At 31.0% G+C, this 26,477-nt stretch overlaps 1 pseudogene; it reads right to left on the reverse strand.

Annotated features, from left to right (window-relative positions):
* Positions 1 to 469: 469 nt before the first annotated feature.
* LOC115697997 (jasmonate-induced oxygenase 2-like) lies at positions 470 to 20,238 on the reverse strand (annotated as a pseudogene).
* Between the last annotated feature and the right edge of the window lie 6,239 nt (positions 20,239 to 26,477).

Genomic DNA, 26,477 nt, shown 5'->3' on the forward strand with positions numbered 1-26,477 from the left:
TATGAACACTTCCAATTTTTCAATAGCTCTTACAGAGCAAAATATAGTCCAGCTAATAGAACACTTCCAGTGGAACAACTCAACACCCTATTCTTGATAATCAAGATATTCAACAAATGTTCGAGAGGACTAATTGAAGAAAATTCATGAATAATTGATTTAGTCAATATTCCAGATGGTATAATCCATAAATAGATTTACACGATCTTAGAATGCATGAGTCATGAATATGACTAACAAATATAAGAAAAAAAAATTAATTGCCACGTCATCAAGTAATAAGTTAAAATAAAAAAATATATTAATTTTTAAAATTAACTTAATAATCATAAATATCAATCATTAGATTGCCACTTTTTTTAGTACCCGAGTATTACCCATAATTCCATATATGTATAAATATAAAATAGCTATACAACTATAACTACTTATTTTGGCTGATTTTGAAATAACAATTTTGCATCTACAATACTCAGAAGAAAACACCATTTTTATTAATTACTTCCACTCCATATACGATACATTATTTATTATTATTATTATTATTATTATTATTATTATTATATATAAAGCTTAATCTACAGTAATTGTCTGGCCTGCTCTGCTCACTTAGATACCTTGAAATGATAAATTTGAATGTTTTCAACATCAAGTTTTCTGAAGTTACTTCCTTTTCTTGTAGTAAAGAACTTTCCCCAGTTATATGCTTTATATTTTGGAGGATTCTGATCGTCAGTCATCTCTTCCAAAGGCTTGACCATTGTGTAATGTGCTGGATTGAGGAAGAAGGGTATCGAAAACCTCTCTCTTTCAAAATTGACCATCACTCTGTGCTCGACACTCTCGTATCTTTCATTGCTCCAAACCTAAAATATTACAATTATGAATTATGAATTGCTTAATCAGAACATCAACCATCAATTCTTACCATAAAAAAGCTACACAAATAACAGTCTTTCTTTGAAAAAACCATACCTGAATTATATCACCAACGTTGATGATAAAAGCATGGGGTGTTGGTTTGACACGAATCCACTCTCCATCACTCTTTCTCTTAACTTCAAGACCTCCAACATCATCTTGAGCTAGGATTGTCAGCGCACCGGCATCCTTGTGGCGCCCAACGCCGAGAGCAAGGTGAGGATTCGGGCATGGTGGATAGTGATTGAGCCGGATGAAGCTTGTTTGGTCTTTGAAGAAGTCGTTGAACCTGTTTGCTTGTAATCCTAAGCTTATGGCAATTAGTTCCATCAACTTGATCGAGAGCTTTTCAACCTCTCTACCATACTCTTCACATGCCTCCCTGAGGTTACACCAAAATTTCATACAAAGCCGTAAATATGTGTGTTAATAAGAAAACAGAATTTTATTCCATAGGTACTTAGAATAAATTAATTATATAGAATTTTGTTTTCACAAATTAGTAAATTAAAGAACATATTTTCTCCAAAACTTCAAGATGACTATTTTTTTTTTTATCTTTGAATTCCTTGGAGAGGGTTTATTTTTTCTATTTTTTTTAAAAAGAAAGTATGGATTACATCAAACTAAATTAACCGTTATAGGAAAGCTAATAAAATGTGAACAAGCATCCACTCAAATATATTCTCCTAAGGAACTAGTAACAGAAGTAGTCACTACAATACTATTTGCAAAACGCAAAATAACTTTGCAAGAACCAACACAAATAGTTGCTAACAAAGAAATGACATAAAAAATAATTGGCTCACATACATAATTGGAATTAGAACAATTAATCCAGCCTATGACAATTGTCAAATCACTTTCAATAATGTAAATAAAAAAGCCAAATTATCAAGCAATACGCAACGCCAATCAAACTCCAAGTAACTCCACCACATTCACACCAACATCTCAACTAACCCCACTGCCTAGTGTTATGGGCTCACCTTTTACGGCAGCGAAACACCCATGCAGCACCTTGACTTCTCTAAGCTAAATTCAGCCTTCCAACCACTCGAGTATTAATGGGCTCATTTTTCATCCGATTGTGTGCCTTGTGTACACTTCCGTCTCTTCAACAACTCCCGCTAAGTCATGCTCGCAAGCATCCGTGAGTGCATCCATGCACCGGGGCTCTCTAGCCAATATACTCGCATTGTTAATAGGTTCCCACTATGATAAGGCAAATCCCAATATTGTCGCTCACCTAAATGCCAACACCAAGCAGACGTGCCAATGCTTCTAATCATGCCCCATTCGATACTGTCTGAACCGTCTTCCTCATCTCCCAATGACTCCCATACGTCCATGGCCTAATCCTGAAGGCACCAGGCCTCCATGTATGTTGACAGGCCCTCAAGACAAGTCACCAAACTAGTTGCATACGTTAGACTTCTGTCTCGCGGAGCCGTTAATGCATCGATGTTCCCATACCCTGAACATTACAGCATAGGATACTCATTGTGAATGGAGAGTCAGCTCAGCAAATTGCGCCATTACTTCATCAATCACCACATAGGACACACCCAAATTCGAACTCAATTCTCTCCCTCAGATATTAAATCATCAACACCACAGGAGACACACCCGAACTAGAGTTTGGTTTCACCCTTCTACCGTCCATACACACATCGAGGCCACTCTTTCGCTTTAGGCCACCAAAAAAATGGCCAAGACTTGATTCTTTAATCAAATTGATTCGCTTGTGCGTAATAAGACGATGATTACTATAACTTGACATGGAAATGGGTGGCTTGACTTGTGTCACTTCCAAGTCTTCTTTTTTTGCAGCTTTGACAATAGGCTCAAAAGTCTTCATGAGTTGTTTACCACCCTCAACTTTTGATTGAACAATGGCCTTCTCCTTATCAATCCTTTTAAGCCTAGTGGCACATCTAGTGGCATCTACAAATTGGCAGTGGTCGTTTGGATTGAAGGCATCTACGTTGGAAAGGGTTTATTTTAAGTTATGGTTGAGATACAGAATTTACACAACATATATATTTTTCCTTTTTTTGCCAGCAAAACTTATTTGCGAATATATATACTCCATACCTATCTCACCAAATATGCGGTTTTGAATTAGAACTATTTGTAAATATTTTTAAAAGACTAATTATTTTTTTTTAAGAAAAAATATATATGTAGGTTATATATTGTTGAGGATACGGCTTAGGATAGCGGGAATCATGGAATATTATGTGGGTATCAATTTTCTTCCACTGAAAAACTTCTGGTTATAAAAAAAAAAGTCACTTCTGGACAGTTCCTCTGAAGGTGAGTGCGATCTAGGGCTCAAACCTTGCGCCGTCGATGTAGTTGTTGTCGTCGTCGCCGTTAATCGGCATAACAGTCCGTCCTTGCCTCCTTCCCTCAAGTGACGGTTCCACCTCCTCCCTCCCACTTCAGTTAGCTGCCATCAAACAGAATCCCTCATTTAATTCTTTTGTCTTCTCCCTTACAGGTAAATTTCTCATCCACCATTACTATTGTGTTGATGTCCCATCTGAATTTAATTCTTTCCCATCTCAATTTCTCAATTTTTCTCTGCTTGAATACAAAGGAAAGCCCTTTGCTGAAATGGTATTAATTGAACCCCAACCTCCCGCACCCCCTGGATGATCATTAGATCTATTGTTGTAGAGGTCACTGCCATTTTTCTAGGAGCCACTGGCATCTTTGTAGGAATAATCATTTGTTCCCCTGACATGGAGAAGTTACTCCTTGCCGAAATGCTCTTGCCAGAGTCCTTTCAAGTTTGCTCAAGCCATTATATATCAGACTATTACTTGATTTACTTTGCAACCTGTCTCTTTCTGCAATATTTCTTTTTATATCTCTGTCTAAATACTGGTTTTTCCCCTTTTGTTGGCTTCCTTAATCTCTGCCCTGCCTTGATCATGGACGACTTGTCCAATTCCTTCACTGCCACTCTTAATCTTACTGCTCTTGAAACTCAAATTCATTCTTTCTCTGAAACACCTGACCACCCTGAGGATGATGGACGTGAAGAACCCTCTGCCTTCTTAGCCGTCAAGCTTCTGACCAATCGCCATTTTAATCCTGAGGCCTTCAAGAATCGGCTCAAGCAAATGTGGCCTGAACGATTTTCCATCAATATCCTTGAAAAAGAACCCAATTTCTTTACTGTCGAATTTGGATGCTTCGGGGATAGGCGTCGGGTACTCATTGGCCAACCTTGGCATTTTGATTACAAACTCATCGTTATGACACCCTTGGAAGCGGGTTCTGTAGTGACCGTTGAATCGCTCACAACCACTCCTTTCTGGATACAAGTCTCTGGAATTCCTTTCTTAAAGCGGTCCCGTGCTTTGGCTCAAAGACTTGGTGAAGTCTTGGGACGTTTTATCGAAGTGGACACAACCTCCCTCAAAGAGACTTGGGGTCCTTATCTCCGAGTCCGAATTGAGATCGATGTAACTCAACCACTCCCGCGTGGTACGGGCTTTCAATTTCAGGGAATGGCTGCCCCAGTTTGGCTCGAATTTCGCTTCGAAAATTTACCCGATTTCTGTCATTACTGTGGAAGGCTCAGCCACATTGTGAACCACTGCCATGAATTCCTAGCAAAGTGCGACTCTTCTTCAGCCCCTCCTTTGCTTCACTATGACCAGTCTTTAGGAGCCAAAATTCGCATTACCTCTAATCCTTTTTACATTGCCTGCTCTCGAACTCGGCTGCGACCACACATCGCCAATCCGACTTCATTGGCCCCGCCTCCTCCTTACCGTTTACACCAAGCTTCCATCATCCCCGAAGGTACTTTCAATGATCCCACTACCGCCTATGGTGTCCAACATTTCAGCCAGCCACAAACCACTCTTATGGGCTTATACAATGCTCAATCCTCACCCCACATTAACCTTAACCACTCCCCTCCTAATACCACCATATGGCCTTATACACAGCCTGTTGTCGCTACTACAACCACCACTGCTTCCCACACTAGTTCCCCGGCCATCTCATCGAATAACCTCATTTCCCCTCATTCACAACCACTCCCACCCATTACCACTGCTGAACAACTAGCTGCTCCTTTACCTCGGGCTCTCTCCACTTCGGCCGAGACTTTGGTGGCCACTACTGGTGCTCCTCAGCATGTGGTGTCGGTCTCCCAAGCTTTTTCTACTATTTTGGCCGACTTGCATCCATCTCAGCCGCTATGTTTTGTTGTTGGTTCTTCTGCGAACCCTGCCCCTAGCTCCTCTCGGGTTCGAAAGTTCAAACCCCAACGCCCTGATTGTCTAAATGCTGCGGAATTTTGAAGAATGCTCAAACGCACACGCAACCTAGCCAAGTCCCTTGATGAAGAGACAGTTGAAGAGGCGGGTGACGCTCAGCGTGCCCGCCAGGAGCCATGAGCATCATCAGTTGGAATGCTCGTGGATTGGGGAGTAAACGAGCATTCCGTTCTCTCTCCCTGTTGGTGAAACAATACCGCCCAATACTTTTGTATATAATGGAGTCTAAACTCCCTGTTGGTGCTTTAAATAAGTTTGCTTCGAGTCTTAAATATCCTAACGGTTTAGAGGTCCCACGTGTCAGGCTTAGTGGTGGTCTTTTGTTGCTCTGGACACATGATGTGGATGTAACCTTACTCTCCTATAATATAAATCATTTTCACTGTTATCTTAAATTTCCCAATTTTACTGCTTTTACTTTTACCGCTTTTTATGGTGCCCCACACACTCAGAATAAATTGCATACTTGGAATTTACTTGATCGTATTAGTTCTAATTCTCGGCTCCAGCCTTGGCTCATAATGGGCGATTTTAATGATTACCTATCGCTCACTGATAAAATAGGGGGTGATATGTCTCGTGCCCCATCTCCGCAATTTCAATCATTCGTTGACACTTATGCCCTTCACCCTCTTTCCCTTTTAGGTAATCTGTTCACATGGACTAATCGCCAAAAACAGCCCTCTCACACTCAGGAAAGGCTTGACTGGTGCCTCTCTAATGATGCTTAGGACGTCATTTTTCCCGCTTCTCGTCTTAATCATGGCGATTTTTTTGGTTCCGACCATAGGCCCCTAATTCTCACCTTGCATCATCTAAATGATCAGCGTAATCATCCCCCCCGCTTCATCTTTGACAAGCTTTCGATGTCTGAACCGGGGTTCGAGGATTGCTTGCGAGACGCTTGGATGCAGACCAATTCTAATGATCATTCAAATCCTTTAATTGGTCTTCATGAAAGATTATCAAATTGTGCTTCACGGCTCAAACAATGGAAGCATTCTTTGGGTCCACTGCTTGCTACTCAAATCCGGGATGTTCACGCCCAACTCAAAATTGTCAATTCCCTTCCCCAACCTACTAATGACCAATTAAATCAAGGAAGGCAACTTGAAAACGAGTTAAATGAATTGTTGCAAAAAGAGGAAATCTATTGGCAACAGCGCTCCCGTGTCACATGGCTTCAGCATGGTGATAAAAACACTCGCTATTTCCATCGTATGGCTTCTATGAGGCGCAACACCAATAAAATACTTTCCCTGCAACGCTCGGATGGCTCCTGGGCCAATGATACACCATCCATTCTGACCACCATTGAACAATATTTCACTCACCTGTTTCAAAGTCAATCCCCTGACAACGAGGTCATTGAATCTGTTCTATCTGGCATTTCTGAAAGACTTACCATTGCTGAAATTGAGCTTACCCAGGCTACATTCTCGGCTACTGAAATTGAGACTGCTACTTTCCAGCTAGCTCATGACAAAGCTCCTGGTCTAGATGGATTCAGTGGCAATTTCTTTCAAAAGAATTTGCATTTATTGGGTCCTGAAATTATTAGTGCTGCTCTCAGCTTCCTAAATGGGGATGTAGATTTATCGGCCATCAACCAGACGCTCATTGTCTTGATACCCAAACGGCCAAACCCTGAGCAGATCACAGAATATCGTCCCATCAGCCTTTGCTCCACTTTTTACAAAATCATCTCTAGGGTCCTGGTCAATCGCCTTAAACCAATCCTGAGTCGCATAATCTCTCCCACTCAAAGTGCTTTTCTTTCGGACCGTTTAATCTCCGATAACATAATTATCGGACAAGAGGTCATGCACTCTCTCTCACACCGCAAAACTGGTAGATTGGGATGGATGGCATTAAAGCTTGATATGGCCAAAGCCTTTGATCGGGTTGAATGGGTATTCATACGTAAAGTTATGGAGAGATACTCGTTTCCTCAGCGCTTCATCGATCTGATCATGGCTTGTGTCTCCACTGCCACTTTTTCCTTCTCCATTAACCAACAAGTTCTTGGCCAAGTTAAGCCTACCCGAGGAATTCGCCAAGGCGACCCGCTTTCCCCATACTTGTTTCTTCTCTGCTCTGAGGGGCTTTCATCACTCATCCATCACAAAACTCAACAGCGCCAGCCTCGCAGCCACTCCCTTGGCATTAAAATTGCTCGGCGAGCCCCCACTATCTCACATCTCTTCTTCACAGATGATAGCCTTCTCTTCAGCTCAGCCTCCATTGAAGCTGCGACATCTATCCAAAACATTCTTCACGACTACAGCCGTGCGTCTGGACAGCTAGTTAACTTTAATAAATTGGCATTATATTTTTCTCCGAATACTGCTCCTGAGCTCCAGCATGCAATCGCTTCGCTTCTTGGCATTCCTGTTCGTGAAACTATGGAAAAATATTTGGGCCTTCCTCAAACTTTTGGACGATCTAAAAAAGATGCTTTCAATTACATTAACGATCGTGTCTGGTCTCACTTAAATAAATGGAACTCTAAGTTTTTTTCTAAAGGTGGCAAAGAAGTCCTTTTAAAATCGGTTGTTCAAGCCATTCCTTCATATGCCATGGCTTGCTTTAAACTTCCTGCCTCTTTTCATTCAAAGATTGAATCACTCATGGCTCGTTTTTGGTGGGGCGGAACTGAGCATAACAGGAAGATTCATTGGAAAACATGGTCCTTCCTTTGTTATTCAAAATTTCATGGTGGTCTTGGATTTTGTTCAATGAAGGCTTTCAACCAGGCGATGTTGGCTAAACAAGCTTGGCGGCTACTCCAATATCCTCACTCTCTTGTGGCCATCCTTCTTAAAGCTCGTTATTTCCCACACACTAGTTTTCTTCACTCTGGCAAGGGTCATAGACCTTCCCTTGTTTGGTCTAGTATTAATTGGGGCAAAGAGCTTCTCCAGTCAGGCCTTAGAAAATCAATTGGTGATGGTACTACCATTAACATCTTCAATGACGCTTGGATTCCTGGCTATGGCAAACTTCAGTTCCTTCGGTTTTACTCAAATGGCAATTGGACTGTGGCTGACCTTATCACCCCTACCAAAGAATGGAATCATGCCCTTATCCAATCCATTTTTCCCACAGACATCCAACAAGCTATAGTGGTCATCCCCCTTCATTCCATCCCCACCCAGGATGCTCACTTTTGGTCCCTTACCCCTCATGGTTCCTATACGGTCAACTCAGGCTACCATCTCGCCCATAGTCAACTTCATCACAATGAGCCTACCCCCTCGGAATCCAAATCTTCAACTACATGGTGGAAACATCTTTGGACCCTTCCCCTGCCTCCAAAAGTGAAACATTTCCTATGGCGCGTTTGTCATGATATCCTCCCTACTAGCCACAACCTGTTCAATAGGAAAACCATCTGTTCCCCACATTGCAGTCGGTGTCACTATCATAATGAGACCCTAGAGCACGCTCTCTTCAGATGTCCCACTGCCCAGAAGGTATGGAAATTAACTAACTTTAACGATTTCATTTCTAAACACTCTGCACTTCATTGTATAGACTTATTATATATTGCTGCCAATGAATTTGTTGCTGGACATTATCTTCTCTTTGTTTGTTTGCTTTGGAAGATCTGGAACTGCAGGAACAATTGGTTACATGCTGGACTAACCTTTCCCCCAAAACAGGTTCTTTGCGAGGCCACAAACTACCTTCACCAATACTCGGGCTGCATCCAGAAGACCATCATATCTCCACAAGTCCATGAAGATCAACCGTTAACCGCTGCATGTCGCACAGCTGCTCCAACCTTCAACTATCGGCTTTATGTTGATGCTGCCCAAGATTCAGAGCTTCTCAAAATGGGGTATGGCATGACTATCCATTTCAAAACAGGGGATGTTCTTCTGAATTTGGCATCACCTAAAAGTGGCATAACTACACCTCTGTTAATGGAAGCACAAGCCTTCCATTTGGCTCTTTCTTGGTGTCATGATCATTCCTTTTACCCAGATAGTGTTGTTTCAGATTGCAAGATTTTGGTTGATTATATTTGTAAAAATAGCACTCATAATTTGCATCTTAATCCTTTTGCTACTGAAATTAAAAGCTTGCTCTCTTACTTCCCTAAGGTTTCTCTTAGCTACATCCCAAGAGGGGCAAATAATGCTGCCCACTGTTTAGCTAGGATAGCTTTAGGATTAGAGCAGGAAGCTTTATGGAGGAACTCATCTTTCCACTCATAACTGTATCTTGTACTTGTTTGATTGTTTTAATGGAATCAGGTTCATTCTCAAAAAAAAAAAAAAATAGGTTATATATTGTTTTTTTTTTAAGGCTCATGGATTTTTATCTCCTGAACTTTAACATGTACTAAATCATGCTCCTGAATTTATCTGGCCGTTAAAAATTTTCCTTCTATTGAGATTGTTAGATTTAAGGACTTTTATCTAATTTCATTCAATTTTACTATTTTAGTGATTGTTTATGTACTAAACCATGCTCCCTAGACTTTGATATTTACCAAATCAAGCCTCTCGAACTTTTACATGTACTAAATCATGCCCTCGAAACTTTAATCCATGTTAGCCTTTTTTTTATTAAAATTAGACAAAAGTCATTAAATCTAATAATCTCAATAGTTTAGTGGGCATTTTTAACGACCTAAAAATTCGAAGAGAATAATTTGGTACATGTCAAAATTCAAGAGGTAAAAATCCCACTCTCTTTATTTTTTCTAACATTTTTTATTTTAAAAATTAACTATAAATATCTGTGCCAACCCAATTTAACTCTAAACACATATTTTTATTATAAGGGTAAATACCATTTTGGACCCTGTGTTTTGCAAAAGTTACCAATTGGACCCTGTATTTTGTTAAATGACAAAATGGACCATGTATTTTCTAAAATAGTACAAATAGGACCATGAATTAATTTTTAAAGTTTAATTATAATCCGATCTAAAAGTGCTATGACAAAACTATTTACATTTTTTGTATCTGTCCATATTAGGAATTGTGTTCAAGTTGGTTGTATTAAAAAAAAAAGTTGTCTAAAATTAAGCTAAGGGTCCTATTTTTACCATTTTAGAAAATATAAGGTCTATTTTGTCATTTAACAAAACACAGGGTCCAATCTGTAACTTTTATAAAACAGAGGATCCAAAATAATATTTACCCTTATATTTTTATATAAACTAATTAGAACATGTTAGCCAAATCGAAAAATAACTTTAATAGTTATTACAAGCTAATATTTATCAAAATTGATCTCCATAATTCAAATAATAAAACTATAAATCAAATACGTTTAAACACATACTAAAAGCATTTCTACGAAAGTTAAGCGGCAGATGCTCAAGTTCATGGCCTCTAATATGAATTTTTTTTAAAGAAAGACATAATTTATCAAGATAAATTTACTGTTACAGTAGAGTTCAAAATTTGAGGACAAACTTCTGTCTAAACACGATCTTTTAAATTAGTAATAAAGGTTGTCGGTGTGTGGGCATGCAACACCATTTGCCGATCGCAGAATGGCGCTTTAAGAACCACCACCAACAGCAGCAAATAAAGAATAAATATCTAATAAAATAGACTGAAAACTAAAATTAGTATAAAGTTTATTAATTAAACTAATTACCACAGTAAAATCAGTATTAGTAATGGATATACTAAAACAAAATTAATCTGCTAGAGTCAAACCAGACAAAAGTTAATAAAATATTCGTATCTTGTCTCTTCATTTTGAACTAATATTAATTTTACTTATTTTAGCTGGTCCAATAATTATTAAAAAAATAATTGTCAGTCTTCCTAATTTTTTTTATTGTTATTGTTTTAAATAATTTTTTTTACAAAAATTTACATAAAAATGCAACAGTAATTTAAATTGCAATCAAAATTTAAATTATAAATTAAGAAAAAATCAAAAAAATAATATGTGAGATAATAGTTTTTTTTTTTTATTTTTACACTTCAAATTAATTTTTTTGTCACATTTTTATGAAAATTCTCATAATAATCCTTATAACAATAGCAAAACAATTTAAATAGTAATTAAAATTTATGTAACAACTCATATAGAAATCAGGAAAATAAATTGAAGGATCAATTAAAAAAAATAAGAAAATAATATAAAGGCAGTTTTCCAAAATAATATTAGTTCATTATTTATTTATTTTTTATCAAAAGAAGAAAAAAAAAAAAAAACTAGTCCGGTAGCTCCGTCCCTGGTGGCGTTTTTGTTTTACTCTAAGAACAAAAAGCAGTGACACATCTTTATAAGAACAGAGATTGATATGACTCCTAGGGACAATCGGACAATGTATATTTAACATATTATAAATCACAATGTTATCATCATCATCATCATTCATCAACCCCTCTACATGTATAGTTCAATAAAAATTAAAAATAAAAGGAAAATTTACATCTGCACCCTTAAAATACATCTAATTTACATATATACCGTAACTTTTAAAATTATCAAAACTACAATTATATTTATACCCTTTTAATTTTAATCATGTTTTTTTGGTTCAGTTAACACTTTGTCTTGCTTTTTTTTTTCTTACTTTATATATGTGAAATTTTATTTAGTTTTAAAGGATTTTCTCTTTCCTCCTCGTTTTTCACTCATTTTTTTTTTGGTTAACTTTACAATTGTAATAAATATTATTTAATTTTAAAAGATATTCTTTTTCCTTCTCTTTTTATATTTTTTTTTTAAAAAATGGCTACACCACTAATTATTTGGCATGAAGAATTGTGTCATTGCAATCTACATTCTAAGATGATTATTTGTATAAGTGAAAAGTATATTAGAGGTAACATTTTAGTTTATTTCAAAAAAAAAAAATATATTTGTCAAAAATCTCTTTTAAAATCATTTTATGAAAAATAATTCATTGTTATCATAACCAATTGATCCAAAAACTAAGCATTATTTATAATGATTTTTAAAATAATTTGTAACTTTCTTCTTTATTTAATTAATAAAAATTTTTATATAATTCACATTTAAAAATTGTGGGTGACTTAAACGTTTATGAAATATATACTTTTAAAATATAGTTTACTAAAAGAAAAAATTACATTATATACCCACTTTACTTTATTTATTTTAATTTTTACCTCCATTTTTATATTCTTTAAAATATACATATTTTTATAGATGATATCCCTATTAGATCCCTTATGTTAATAAAAATTATATGCTAGACTTAAGTAGAGAGTGAGGGTATATTAGGCAATCCACTCAAAAAAGTGGGTATATTTTAATAAAATATAATATAAGAGTATTTTTTATTAATGGATATAAAAAAAAAAGAGGTATTTTCAACTTATCCCTTACTAAAATAATAGCATGTTATACTACATTACAACTAATTAGTTTTGAAAATAAACTTGATGGTACTCAAACTTATTAATATAACCTAAAAAATAATTAATTGATTATTAAAGTGTTACACAAATAAGTTTTGGAGGTAACGAAAATGTATTTTAAATTATATAACATAAAAATAATATTTTTATTATATAAAAAAGTAACTAATTGGTTTCTTATTATTATAAGGGGATATTTGCGGCATAAATACCATATGTTTTCGGTTTTATACACTTAAATATCACATGTTTATTTTAATATGCCAAAATAAACTAATAGATTTATTAGCATATATGATAGCATAGCCTATACGAAAAGACTATTATGTAAATAAAGAATGAAAATTTGTTTCAATATACCAAAATAAGCTAATGTATGAGTATAGGCATAGTATAGCCATTTATGGCAAATAAACTTATTGTTAGAGATTTTATAACAATGGAAGAAAATCAAGATTTATTACAACTCTATTGTAAAATAATACAAGGACTAAAATAAGAGATTGATTAAATATATGTTACAATACATATATATACACTATATATTATATATATATATATATGAAAGGTAGAAGAGAAAATTACAACACATGCAATATAAAATATGTATATATATAATAAGAGAATAATATATATATAAACACTCACTCACAACCTTGAGTGTAGATTAGTGGGGATCACCATGACTTGAACAAGGTATTACACCTTTGTCCAAAAGCTTATTTCCCCCTATCTCTAAGCACTAAGGGAACTCTCTAGGAAATAGCTTTGGGAATTATCAAGCCTTAGGGTTTTCTAGCAAAGTGCTTTCTTGATAGAAAACTTCATCTTAATGAGCACATTAGACTCCTTTATATAGTGTTTAGATGATCACTCTTAGGATTCAAAATACCACATCATTTCTCTCCCATAAATGAGTATTACATTTTGTAACAACTATATCATCATAATTTTGAAATCCTTAAACCAAATTGTGTAACAACCCTTTTATTACACTAATAATGTGTGATCAACACAAGAGTTACAAATGACAACAAATTGTAACTCCTCTCCAAGTTACTATGTAGGTTACAAAAGTGTAGGTTAAATTATAGGTTACACATTTATTTACCATACACTTAATATATATTATTCACATAATATTATATATTACCACATTTTAATCTACATATTATTATATTAAAAATAATATAACAATCCCCCACTAGATTAAAATGTGTGACACACTTGTAACACACTTGTAACATTTATTTAATCAATCAAAATATTATATCAAAATATAACATTCCCCCACTTTGATTGAATAAATACACACTTTTAAAGAAGTCTTGCTTAGGTGCATTAGGTAAAATATCTTTCGACTTGAATTTTACCTTAGTGTAGTTACCACAAAGTTTGATGAAATTTTGGTTGCCGTAGCATTGAACCACTATTTCTTTAGTACAAACCGGTGATAACACACACACCCTCGCTAATGCTCACTTGAGACCGCGTGTCTCGCTCTTGCACCGTTAATGGCCATGTGCAAAATTCCAATTCATAGACTCTCTAGAGAATACTCCCGATTCTCATAAGAGGCGGCACCACCTCTAGTCCATATAGGTGGAGTTTTAGTGTCTCACCACTCGTTAGACACTTCTTAAGCTTAAGTGAGTTTTCTTAAGCTTAAGCTCCATTAAAAAACCTTTTGGTTTTAACCCTCAATTTTACAACATGTACTCATCCATAGATGGGACAATTGAGTACCACATTCACTCTATTGACTTGTTATTACCTATTGAACTTAAGACTAGATTTTTACTAGTGTTAAGATAGGTTACCATCAATGAGCAAAACGCTAAGGGAGTTTAGGTCCCATCCCTCGAAAATTCATCCTTTAATCTTGTACGGAGATTAAGCGATTTGTTATAACCTCTCACTATTGATTCCATGTGAATCATGCATGCCAAAAAATATAGTGTTCACTTTGTGACCACTTTTCTCCTTAAGTACTTAAGCTTTGAAAATTCAATCATAAAAGATTAATTTTCACTCAACTCAAATTCTCAATAATTTTGATACCAAGCATATCAAAAATACACTAATTTAGACACCAAATATGTCTAAATTCTCATATTTTAATTTTAGACACCAAGTATGTCTAAATTTTCTCATATTGGAGTATGCACCCCCACATTTTCACATTTCATTATCAAGACAATATCTTGATTTTAAAATATAGAAGACTACTTTGTCTCTATAATTTTTTTTTTTTTTTAAAAAAAAAATTCCTTCTTGAAATTATTTTTACCAAAACTTTGACACTAAATATGTCAATATTTTCACTTATGCACATAGCCAAACTTGATTTAGAATTTGAATTCAAAATCAAATAAATTAATCAATAATGTCTCAACACATTTTGATTAAATTTGTGGCTCACCCCCACATTTTTACCATAAAGTGTATATAAAATATCACTTTTGTGTATTTTTCTCTTCAAATGACTCTTTAAGGCCACTTTAAAAATACCATTTGACATTTTTAGTTTTCTCAACAAAACTAAAATATCAAACTCACATTACTACTCATAAAATAATGTGATTATTTTTACTCATAATTTTAAGGTTATCTACTTATTGAGATTAGCCCAAAATTATACCAAAGTTAACAAAATTCTCATCAATTTTGTTCACAACTTTGATCATTTCATATTCAAAATTGCTTCTCCAATTTTATTATCTTTTCACTATTTTTGAATCCACATTGATTCATTTACTTTTGAGTCCAAAATTGCTCTTCCAATTTATGGCTCATTTCACAAGTTTGGATTCACTTTTAATCCATTTGTTCTTGCTATGACAAGACAATTCTCTTAAGTGTAACTCTTATAGTTCACTTTTTTATCTCATAAAGTGAGATAATTATCACTTTAAATTCTCAAAGAATGTAACTTCTCACAAGTTACAATTTTTTTTTTTTTAAAAATCACTATTGAAAAAAATAAAATTCAAATTCTCTTTATTCACAATATATATGATAATAATCTCCACATCAATAGTAATAAACACTATTATACTACTATTAATATTATTATCATATATATTATATAATTTGTATATTAATATACAAAATTAATATATATAACTCTCATGCATGAATTATAACTCTCAAATAATAATTCTATGCCAACTAATATAATATGTATGTTACTAATAAACATCAAATATGTAACCATACACATAATATCAATATTAAATTCACAATATATATGTTACATATCTCATATATATAACATATATACTATAATATACATATATATCATATACACATAATATATACATTAATTACACAACTATATATGTTACATACCTCACACATATATAACATATATATATACACTTTAATATACATGCATGATATATATTATATACACATATATACATATATTATATATGCATGTCTCACATAAATACATAGAAGTAATTATTTCTACATATTTAATCTCACTAATATATATTATATCACATGCTCTACATATATGTAATATATATTACTCATACATACATATTATATATTATATATCTCACATATATACATATAATAACATGATATAAAATTCAAATATAAAATTCAAATTCTCTTTATTCACAATATATATGATAATAATCTCCACATCAATAGTAATAAACACTATTATACTACTATTAATATTATTATCATATATATTATATAATTTGTATATTAATATACAAAATTAATATATATAACTCTCATGCATGAATTATAACTCTCAAATAATAATTCTATGCCAACTAATATAATATGTATGTTACTAATAAACATCAAATATGTAACCATACACATAATATCAATATTAAATTCACAATATATATGTTACATATCTCATATATATAACATATATACTATAATATACATATATATCATATACACATAATATATACATTAATTACACAACTATATATGTTACATACCTCACACATATATAACATATATATATACACTTTAATATACATGCATGATATATATTATATACACATATATACATATATTATATATGCATGTCTCACATAAATACATAGAAGTAATTATTTCTACATATTTAATCTCACTAATATATATTATATCACATGCTCTACATATATGTAATATATATTACTCATACATACATATTATATATTATATATCTCACATATATACATATAATAACATGATATAAAATTCAAATATCATATTATATAATACTATATATATTAATATGATATAATCACATGATCACATATATGTCACATATATATATCATATATATATTACTATCATATAAAATAGTAAATCACATAATATACACCACCATGCTCACCCATGAATGGTTTTCACATAAAATCTCTTATCCTTGTATTCTCACAATCTTGATTTATCTCCTCTTCCATTGAAAAGGAATAAGCTTTTGACTGTTAGAGATTTTATAACAATGGAAGAAAATCAAGATTTATTACAACTCTATTGTAAAATAATACAAGGACTAAAATAAGAGATTGATTAAATATATGTTACAATACATATATATACACTATATATTATATATATATATGAAAGGTAGAAGAGAAAATTACAACACATGCAATATAAAATATGTATATATATAATAAGAGAATAATATATATATAAACACTCACTCACAACCTTGAGTGTAGATTAGTGGGGATCACCATGACTTGAACAAGGTATTACACCTTTGTCCAAAAGCTTATTTCCCCCTATCTCTAAGCGCTAAGGGAACTCTCTAGGAAATAGCTTTGGGAATTATCAAGCCTTAGGGTTTTCTAGCAAAGTGCTTTCTTGATAGAAAACTTCATCTTAATGAGCACATTAGACTCCTTTATATAGTGTTTAGATGATCACTCTTAGGATTCAAAATACCACATCATTTCTCTCCCATAAATGAGTATTACATTTTGTAACAACTATATCATCATAATTTTGAAATCCTTAAACCAAATTGTGTAACAACCCTTTTATTACACTAATAATGTGTGATCAACACAAGAGTTACAAATGACAACAAATTGTAACTCCTCTCCAAGTTACTATGTAGGTTACAAAAGTGTAGGTTAAATTATAGGTTACACATTTATTTACCATACACTTAATATATATTATTCACATAATATTATATATTACCACATTTTAATCTACATATTATTATATTAAAAATAATATAACACTTATGAGCAAGACATTTGATGTGAACAAGGTATTTTATCATATTTAAATCTTTGACAAGTGCATATATTGTCTAAGTTTACTATGTAAGACATGTTACAGTCATGTACTTTGTATACAACCAGATTTGATTTCTAGACTTGAAAAAAAATAGACTAATTAGTCTGTTATTTTATAGCACACATTGTGTTTGAAATAAAAACTGAATTGTAGTTCCAATATACGAAAAATATACTAATAGGTTTATTGGCGCATACATTATGGTTGACTATAGTTTACTTTGTATTGAAAAATTAAAAATGTTGTTCCAACAAACAGAAACTAGTAGGTTTATTGACATATATAATAGTAGGCTATATGAAATAAAATAAATTGTTGTTCCAATATACGAAAAAAAAAAAATCAAAATTTGTTTCAGTATGCCAAAATAAACCAATAGATTTATTAGCATATACGATGGTAGGCTATACGAAAAATGTAAACAAAGAATGAAAATTTGTTTCAATATGCCAAAATAAACTAATCTGTTTATTTGGCATATATGAGTATATGCATATTTGATTATAGGATTTTTGGTCTGATCATCATCTTTTTATTTTGAAATTGATGATTTTATCAAAAGTAACTGATTGATATCTTATCAAAATCATAATTAATTGGTCCAAAAAATGTGTCTTATTAGTAATGATTTAAAAGTTATTGTAATTTCATTCTTTATTTAACTAATCAAAATTCATGTATTAATTTATATTTAAGAAAATATGGGTGACTTAAATATTTATAATATATATTTTTTTAAAATACAGTTTGCTAAAATGATAGGTTATTGGACGATAACTTATTATTTTTGAAAATAAACTTGAAAGTTACTCAAATGTATTAATATAACCTAAATAATTAATTGGTTATTAAAGTATATACATGTAAATTATAGTAACACATTAGTATATCTTATTGTAAATTAAAGATTATCTATAAGAGATAGTTTTATTTAAAGTGGATCATTTTATAAAAAGTAACCAATTCGTATATTAATGAAATCATAATTAATTTAAATATTACTATAAACTATATTAAATAAAATTATTTCATATTTATGCTCATTTATTATACTATATGAAAATTAATTAGTTTCTATTGTAAACTTAAAAGGTAACTAAAAATATAACTTTAAAATAACTAATTAGCAATTTACATACTTACTAATTTTACCAATAAGTTCTGTGAGGTTTTTTTTTTAAAAAAAAAAAAAAATTATTGTAATTTATTAGTTTTAAATATACTTGAAAGTAACATAAATATTTTTACATTTACAAAATAAAAAATAAGTAACGTAAAAGTATTTAAAATAACAATTTGATTTCATATAATTTGAAAATAAACACATAAGTTTCAAGGTAATAAAAAAGGTATAAAAAATAATTGTTAAATAAAAATACTAGCTTATTATATTATATGACAACTCATTAGTTTTGAAAATAAACTTTAAGGTTACCCAAATATATTTTAAATAATAAAATAGCACAATATAACTCAAAAATAGCTAATTGATTATTAAGATGTTTACAAATAAAGTTTTAGAGGTAACCAAATTGTATCTCAAATTATATAATTTTAAAATGATATTTTTTACGTAAAAGTAATTAATTAATTTTTTATCAGCATCATAAGTAACCAAAATGTTACTTTTGAAAACTCGGGAAAATAATAAAAAAAAAATGAAATTTGGGATTAATTTTGTTTCAGGCATATTATTTTAAAATTAAGGTATTTTTTAATGACGTGGCAAGGTATTATTGTAATTGAGATTTATAAAGGTATTTTTGTAAATAATTTATATTTCAAGTATATTATTGAAAAAATATCAAAATAAAAAGCACTAAAATTTACCTTAACACGTGAGGATTCTGATCGGGCCATTGATTATGCCACGTGGTAACTCTCTGATCATCAGCATCTACCGACGCCGGAACAATGGTTGGATCCTCCACCACAAAATCAAAGACCTCCTTCCAATCCCTAACGTTCTTTGTATGTTCGGTATCGTAGTATCCCAAAACCCTGACTTCGTCCCTCTTCACTCTCATCTTCTCTTCCTGTGGCCACGCAAAGAACTCCCTCGCCGCTGACTCAATCTTCCGTCGACTCTCAGGCGAAACTTAATGGTTGATCACTTGAAAGAACCCCCACTTTCTGCAGGCGTCGCCGATCTCCTTGGCGAGGTCATCGATGGGCCCGGTCGAAAGGTCGATCAATGGTATTCCTTGGGCTTCGAGGATTGTGGGCTTGGGCCTGTGCTCTGGTGCTTGAATGAATGCTGGGTCGAACTCCGTTCCCATTGCTGCTGTAGATTAACGTGAAGGTTTGTTGGTAAGACGTTTCTGGTACCAAATCTTAGGCTGAGAACTGAGAAGTGAGATGATTGCTTTATAATTGTAAATTAATATTATATATATGGGTATACTTTAAGGGATATTACCTATGAATGTGTATTCTATCATTACTCATTGGATCAAATCTAATAGTTGATATTTATAACTATTAATTAAATTTTTAAATTTAATATTTTTTATTTTAACCTACTACCTGATGACATGGAAGTCATTTTTTATCTATTATTTCTATTTTTATCTCATTCTATATATATATATATAGGAAATTATAATTACACACCATAAAATAAGGGGAGTTAAATTTTTTTTTTTTTTAAATTATAATAACAAGTATTTTCACTCAAAAAAAAAATAAGGAGAGTTATATTTATATCCCAATAATTTTTGACAGTACTCCAAAATTTTAAAAGAAATAATTACATATTTAATTTTGTATGAAATGACCAAACTAGACTATGTAAGTTATCAATTTTTTCTTAACAAAATACATCCTCATTTACGTATTTTTTTTAATAAATACACCAACTACTTTATATTCAATATAATTCTAAAATTAAAAACTGATTGTAAAGAGTATTTTTCAAGCCTAACATTATTAATCAATGAAAAAGGTTTTGAGATTCCATCAATCAATGTAAAGAGTATCTTTATAAAATACTATGATGATATGTCTTTTTCGATTTTCCTAATTAACCATTTATATTGATAAATGTAATCCATATGAAGATGATATTCAATTAATAAACAAAGTGTGAATTGTAGTTTTCAAGAAATGCTATTTGCATAGGTGAGTTTCAATAGATGTTAATTAAGGTGTCATGAGGATCATTTATATTGTGATTATTGGGGGATAGATGGAGATGCCTTTGTAATAGAGAAATGCTAAAGGGTACCACTGGTGCCTAGCACCCTCCTACGTGTCAATATCGCTATTGGTGCAATTAAGTATCGGGTCCCATATAGTTTAATATAATAATTTTTATAGAGTATCGCTAGCCAATTGCAAGTCGACACATTTAGAAGGTGCTAGGCACCACTGGTGCCCAATAGCAATGCTCCTTTGTAATATGAGAAATGCTAAAGGGCATTAGTGGTGCCTAGCACCCTCTTATGTGTCAGTATCGTTATTGGTCCAACTAAGTATCGAGTCCCACATAATTTAATATAATAGCTTTTAGAAAGTATCGCTAACCAATCGCAACGTGACATGTCGAGAAGGTGCTAAGCACCGTTGGTGCCTAATAGCAATGCTCGTTAATATTTACACACTATAAAAAACAGTTACTTTTAGTGATAACTTTTTAGTCATCACATATTTTTTTTTTTTGACTAAATGTAACTTTTAGTCACAACAAAATGTTGTGACTAAAATATAGCATTTAGTTACAAGTTGTCACTAATTTAGTTTTAGTCATAACAAATATTGTAACTAAAAATATATTTAGTCACAACAAATTGTAATTTTTGTAACTAATACTTTTAGCCACAGACTTTTTAGTCACAACATAAGAATCACGATTTATAATTAGTCACAATTTTTTTACTTTTAGTCACAAGTAGGGATGCATATTTCCCCCACGGGGATGGGGCCCCGCGGGGACCCGCCCCTAATGGGGCGGGGATGGGGATTACTTTTTGTCCCCGAATATTAAACGGGGCGGGGACGGGGATCACACTCCCCGCCCCGACGGGGACCCGTTTAGTATTTTATCTTATATTTCTAGTAATATTTTATAATTTATAATTTATGTTTGTATTTTTTTTAGTATATTAGTATCTTTTTTATGAATTATATGTTGTGTTTTGGATAATAATTAGTTTATTCAATAATAATTAATGTGTAATATTTTAATTCTTATGTATTTTAATATTTTTGTATATTAAAAATTTTATTATAAACTTTATTTTTCTATTAGGGGATTCTCCGCCCCATCCCCGCCCCCATTAGGGGAATCCCCGTCCCATCCCCGATGGGGAATAAACGGGGATGGGGATTAAAATCCTTAACGAGGATGGGGACGGGGGGAGCACTCCCCGCTAATTCCCCGGCCCGTGTGCATCCCTAGTCACAAGTTTTGTTGTGACTAAAAGTAAAAAAATTTGTAGTGACAGTAGCAATTATAATTAAAAAAGAATAACAGGAACGGGTGCGATTCTTAATCTTCTCTTTTTTTTTTTTAACAACATCATTGTATTACTTGAAAGTTTTGGGGTGTACTAAGAAAATACCCTTTTAGTAAATGGGAAGGGGTGTGATTATAAAAAGTAAAATTTAAATTAAATAAAAGGGGTCAATTTAATAATGGGGTATAATTAGAATTTTATGGGGTATAAATATAATAAGTACTACACCCCAATAATATATTTACATATTTAAACTCTATTAAAATAACCAAAATAATTATTTCTACTCCACTACTAATAAAACTGATTTGATTGTTACATAGTTTTTTTAAGAAAAAAAAAAATATTAGTTAAAAACTTTTAAATTGTAAAATCGTTCATCAATGGATAATTATTAAATATAAAAATAATACTTTTGAAAAATTGTTCCATCTATTCTTATTATTTATGTTTATGTTTACATTATACTTAAATATGCAAAAATTTAATGATTTATAATATATAATATGCTGGATATTGTCACTAGATCTTTATTCATTTATCTTTTTTTTTCTTTTTAATTTTTTTTAATAAAGCAATATGTAATGCATCATTTTTCATAAAATAACTAAATGCAGAGGAGTAAATCATGGGAAGTCTTCTTATTCTTTGAGGTTTTTTTTTGTAAAAAAAAAAAAAACTTTAAAGAAAATTTTGAGGTGTACTAAATATACCCTTTTATTTTCGCGGCATAAGTACCCAACGTTTGTAAAACTGTAATTTTTCTCCAGTTTCGTCAGTACAAACTTTGTTTTGAAATTAGTTACTACATATTTCTGTCTAGACCCAATGATTAAGAATCTAGGCCTTATATATGCCCTGTTTAAGATAATAACAGAATTTGTACAGACAAAATTAGAGAAAAATTACAGTTTTATAAACATTGGGTACTTATGCCGCTAAAAATAAATATTGAGTTTATGCCACTTACAAACTTAAAATTTTAGGTACTCACACCATTATTTATCCTAAATATTAATGACCAACTACCTTTAAATATTTGGTATTTTTACCACAATTAATTCTTTTTAAATATAATAATATGTTTTCTATTACACTACGATTAATGACAAACTAAATCTCCACTTTGTATAACTAGTTTACTTTTTAAAAATTAAATCTTTATATATGATGTGCTATTGATTAGTAAATTTTAGGTAAATATTAAAAATTATTTAGTGTACATTCTTTAAAAATAAATATTCATATCAATATAAAATGATTTCATTATTATTATTTTTTCTTTACTGTTTATAATTTTACATACATTTTAAGAGAAATTTTTAATTTTAATTCCTACTTTTTTTTTTCATGTTTCCTTCTTTCCTTCTTTAGTTAGTTATTATTCATAATTAAATAAAATAAAAATCTAAGCTTTCAATTAATTAATCATTCTTTCAAAAATATAAAAAATAAATAATAATATTATCTAGAAGAAATCTTCAAAATATAATTGTCATACTAAAATAGAACAATTATTTATTTTAGTTAATGTCAATTTCTCTATTTTCTTAAAATGATCATATTTTATACACACTGTTTTATTGTCCTGGTCCATATACAGTTAGAGAGCATGAACTAATGGAGCAAAAAAAAAAATAATACACATCTCGATCTTCTTCTCTCTCAACAAGCAAACAAAGTACAAAAATTTAGAAATATTTGCACCAATAACTATTATTATTAAATTATTTAAGAATTTACCCTTACCTATTTTAATACTCACAATTTAGGCATTTCTTTTTTATAGGTATACCAATGTATATTTATTGCTTCTCTCTCTTAAACTCTGCCTACATGCTAGCTTTTTTTCTTTTTTTTCTTTTTCTAGACAGTAGCTTTTTTTTTTTTTTAATAAAAATCTTATTTTTTCAAAATAACAGTAAACTAGGTTGATCAAATATTTTTTTTTTTTTTACATTCTATTCTTTTTTTTTTTTTATTTTACATTCTTTTTTGTTTTTTAATCTAATTAGTAGTTTTAGAAAAAAATAATTATATGTATCAACGTGAATTGTATTTATGAAATTTTCTTAGACCATTTTATTGTTTTCAATACCGCTACACGCCTACTAAAATTAAAAATTAACCATATGTTTTTTTTTTACATTTTATTGACTCTCCTAGTTGATATACAATCAGATTTTTTTTAAAAAAAAAAAAAAAATTATGTGAATAAACGACACAAATTGTTATTATTCTCACTTTCTTTATTTTTTTTTATTTCAAAAGTTTTTTCAGCCACGCAATTTATTATTTGGAAACAAAAATTACACTATTATAATCTATTTTTTAAAGTGATCATTTTGACATGTTAGAAGCATATATTTTTCTGCTACAAAAAAAAAATGACTAAAATTAAAAGTTAGACTAAGGTTTCTTAAACAACAAAATAACACACTATAATTTAAAATCTAAACAAGAAATTATAAGTCTCCTCCAATATTTATCTTTTTACTTTTTTTTTTCCTTTTTGTTTACTTCTTCTTTTTCTGACATTATTATCTTCTTCATTTATTTATTAATTTGTTTTTTTGAAAAAATCTTCTTCATTTATTATTATTTTTTTTATTATTCTTTTTCTCTAAATTTATTATTTCTCTTAGTTTTTTTTTTTATTTTTCCTCTAACATTTAGATATCTCTCTTACATTTTAGTATGTGTTAAAAGAAACTTTTTTGTTCATTTTTTATATTTTGTAACAAAAAGTAATAAAATTTAAAATTTAATAAAGTAATAGAGCACCTCCAAGGAGGCAGCAAATATTCAAAAATGGAGTAGTTAATGCTCCAAGGAGGCACCATCATGCACTGCAAAATGAGGATATATCTACAGTGCACGGCTTATATGCCGTGCACTGTAGCCACTGCATTTTTTTTTTTTAGTTTTTTTAATAATTTAATTAATATTTATATATATTTATATTATTATATTTGTAAAATTAAGAATTATTTTTTGGGAAATTTTTTAATACACATTTTTAAAAGTGATGTACGAATCTACTCCTATTTATTTCGGCACCCGAGAAACTTTTTTAGTCTATTTTTTTTATATAGTAGTGTATATTATAATTATTTAAGACATCCTGTAAAATTTAAAAAAAAATTAGAAAAATTTAATAAGCCGAAAATAGAGCACTTCTCTAAAAGTGGTGCACTGATTTACTCCTACCTGTTTCGGCATTCGGGAGACTTGTTTAGTCTTTTTTTTATGGTCGTGTACATTATAGTTATTTAAAACATCTTGCAAAATTTTAAAAGTGGTGCACTGATTTACTCCTACCTGTTTCGGAATATTTTTTTTAGTGTAATTTTTGGTGTTGTGGTTGGAGTAGAAATAATTTTTGACACCAAATTTGGTGATAGTGTAACACCAAATTTGGTGTCTCTTTGGAGATGCTCTAACATATCAAGTAACATCATAACTTAACTTAAAGTCTTTTATTATTTTGTATTTAAAAGTTAAAATATAGTATACTACTAATAATAAATTTATTTAATAAAAAGAATTTAATATGTTAATAAAAAAACTTATAAAGTTACCAAATAGTATCTAAAACATAATAGAATTAGTTACAATATGAAAATTATTATATATATTAATTTTAAAGTTGTCTGATCAAAATAAGCAACCAAATGTGTATTAATTGATATATTATTTACATCAAAAGCAACCAAAAGGTTGCTTTTTTTAAAATTTGCAAAACACTAAAATTTCTGGAAGCGAGATTTTTTTTTTTTTTCAATTTTCGGTAATTATTTTATATTTCGGTATTTATGCTGACGTGGCAATCGGTATTTGTGCAAATAATTTTCTTAAAGGTATTTTTATAAATAAAATCAATTTTAGGTATAATATTGAAAAGACCCCAAAAATTTATGTAGGATTTGTAAAATTAAATATTGGAGAAAACATTTTCTAGTTTAAATATTTTACTAATCACATGTTTACTTACCAGCACCAAACAAAAAATTCAAGCACTAAATGTAATAGAATAATTCTTAGAATAAAAACAAAGAACTGAAAAAATAAAGCTACTCATTTTTTTTTCTTTTTGTAACCATAAAATCAAACAACTTAATTTTTTTTCCTTAACTCTAAAAAAA

The sequence above is a fragment of the Cannabis sativa genome, chromosome 7 (assembly GCF_029168945.1).
Source record: "Cannabis sativa cultivar Pink pepper isolate KNU-18-1 chromosome 7, ASM2916894v1, whole genome shotgun sequence".
NCBI lineage: Eukaryota > Viridiplantae > Streptophyta > Magnoliopsida > Rosales > Cannabaceae > Cannabis > Cannabis sativa.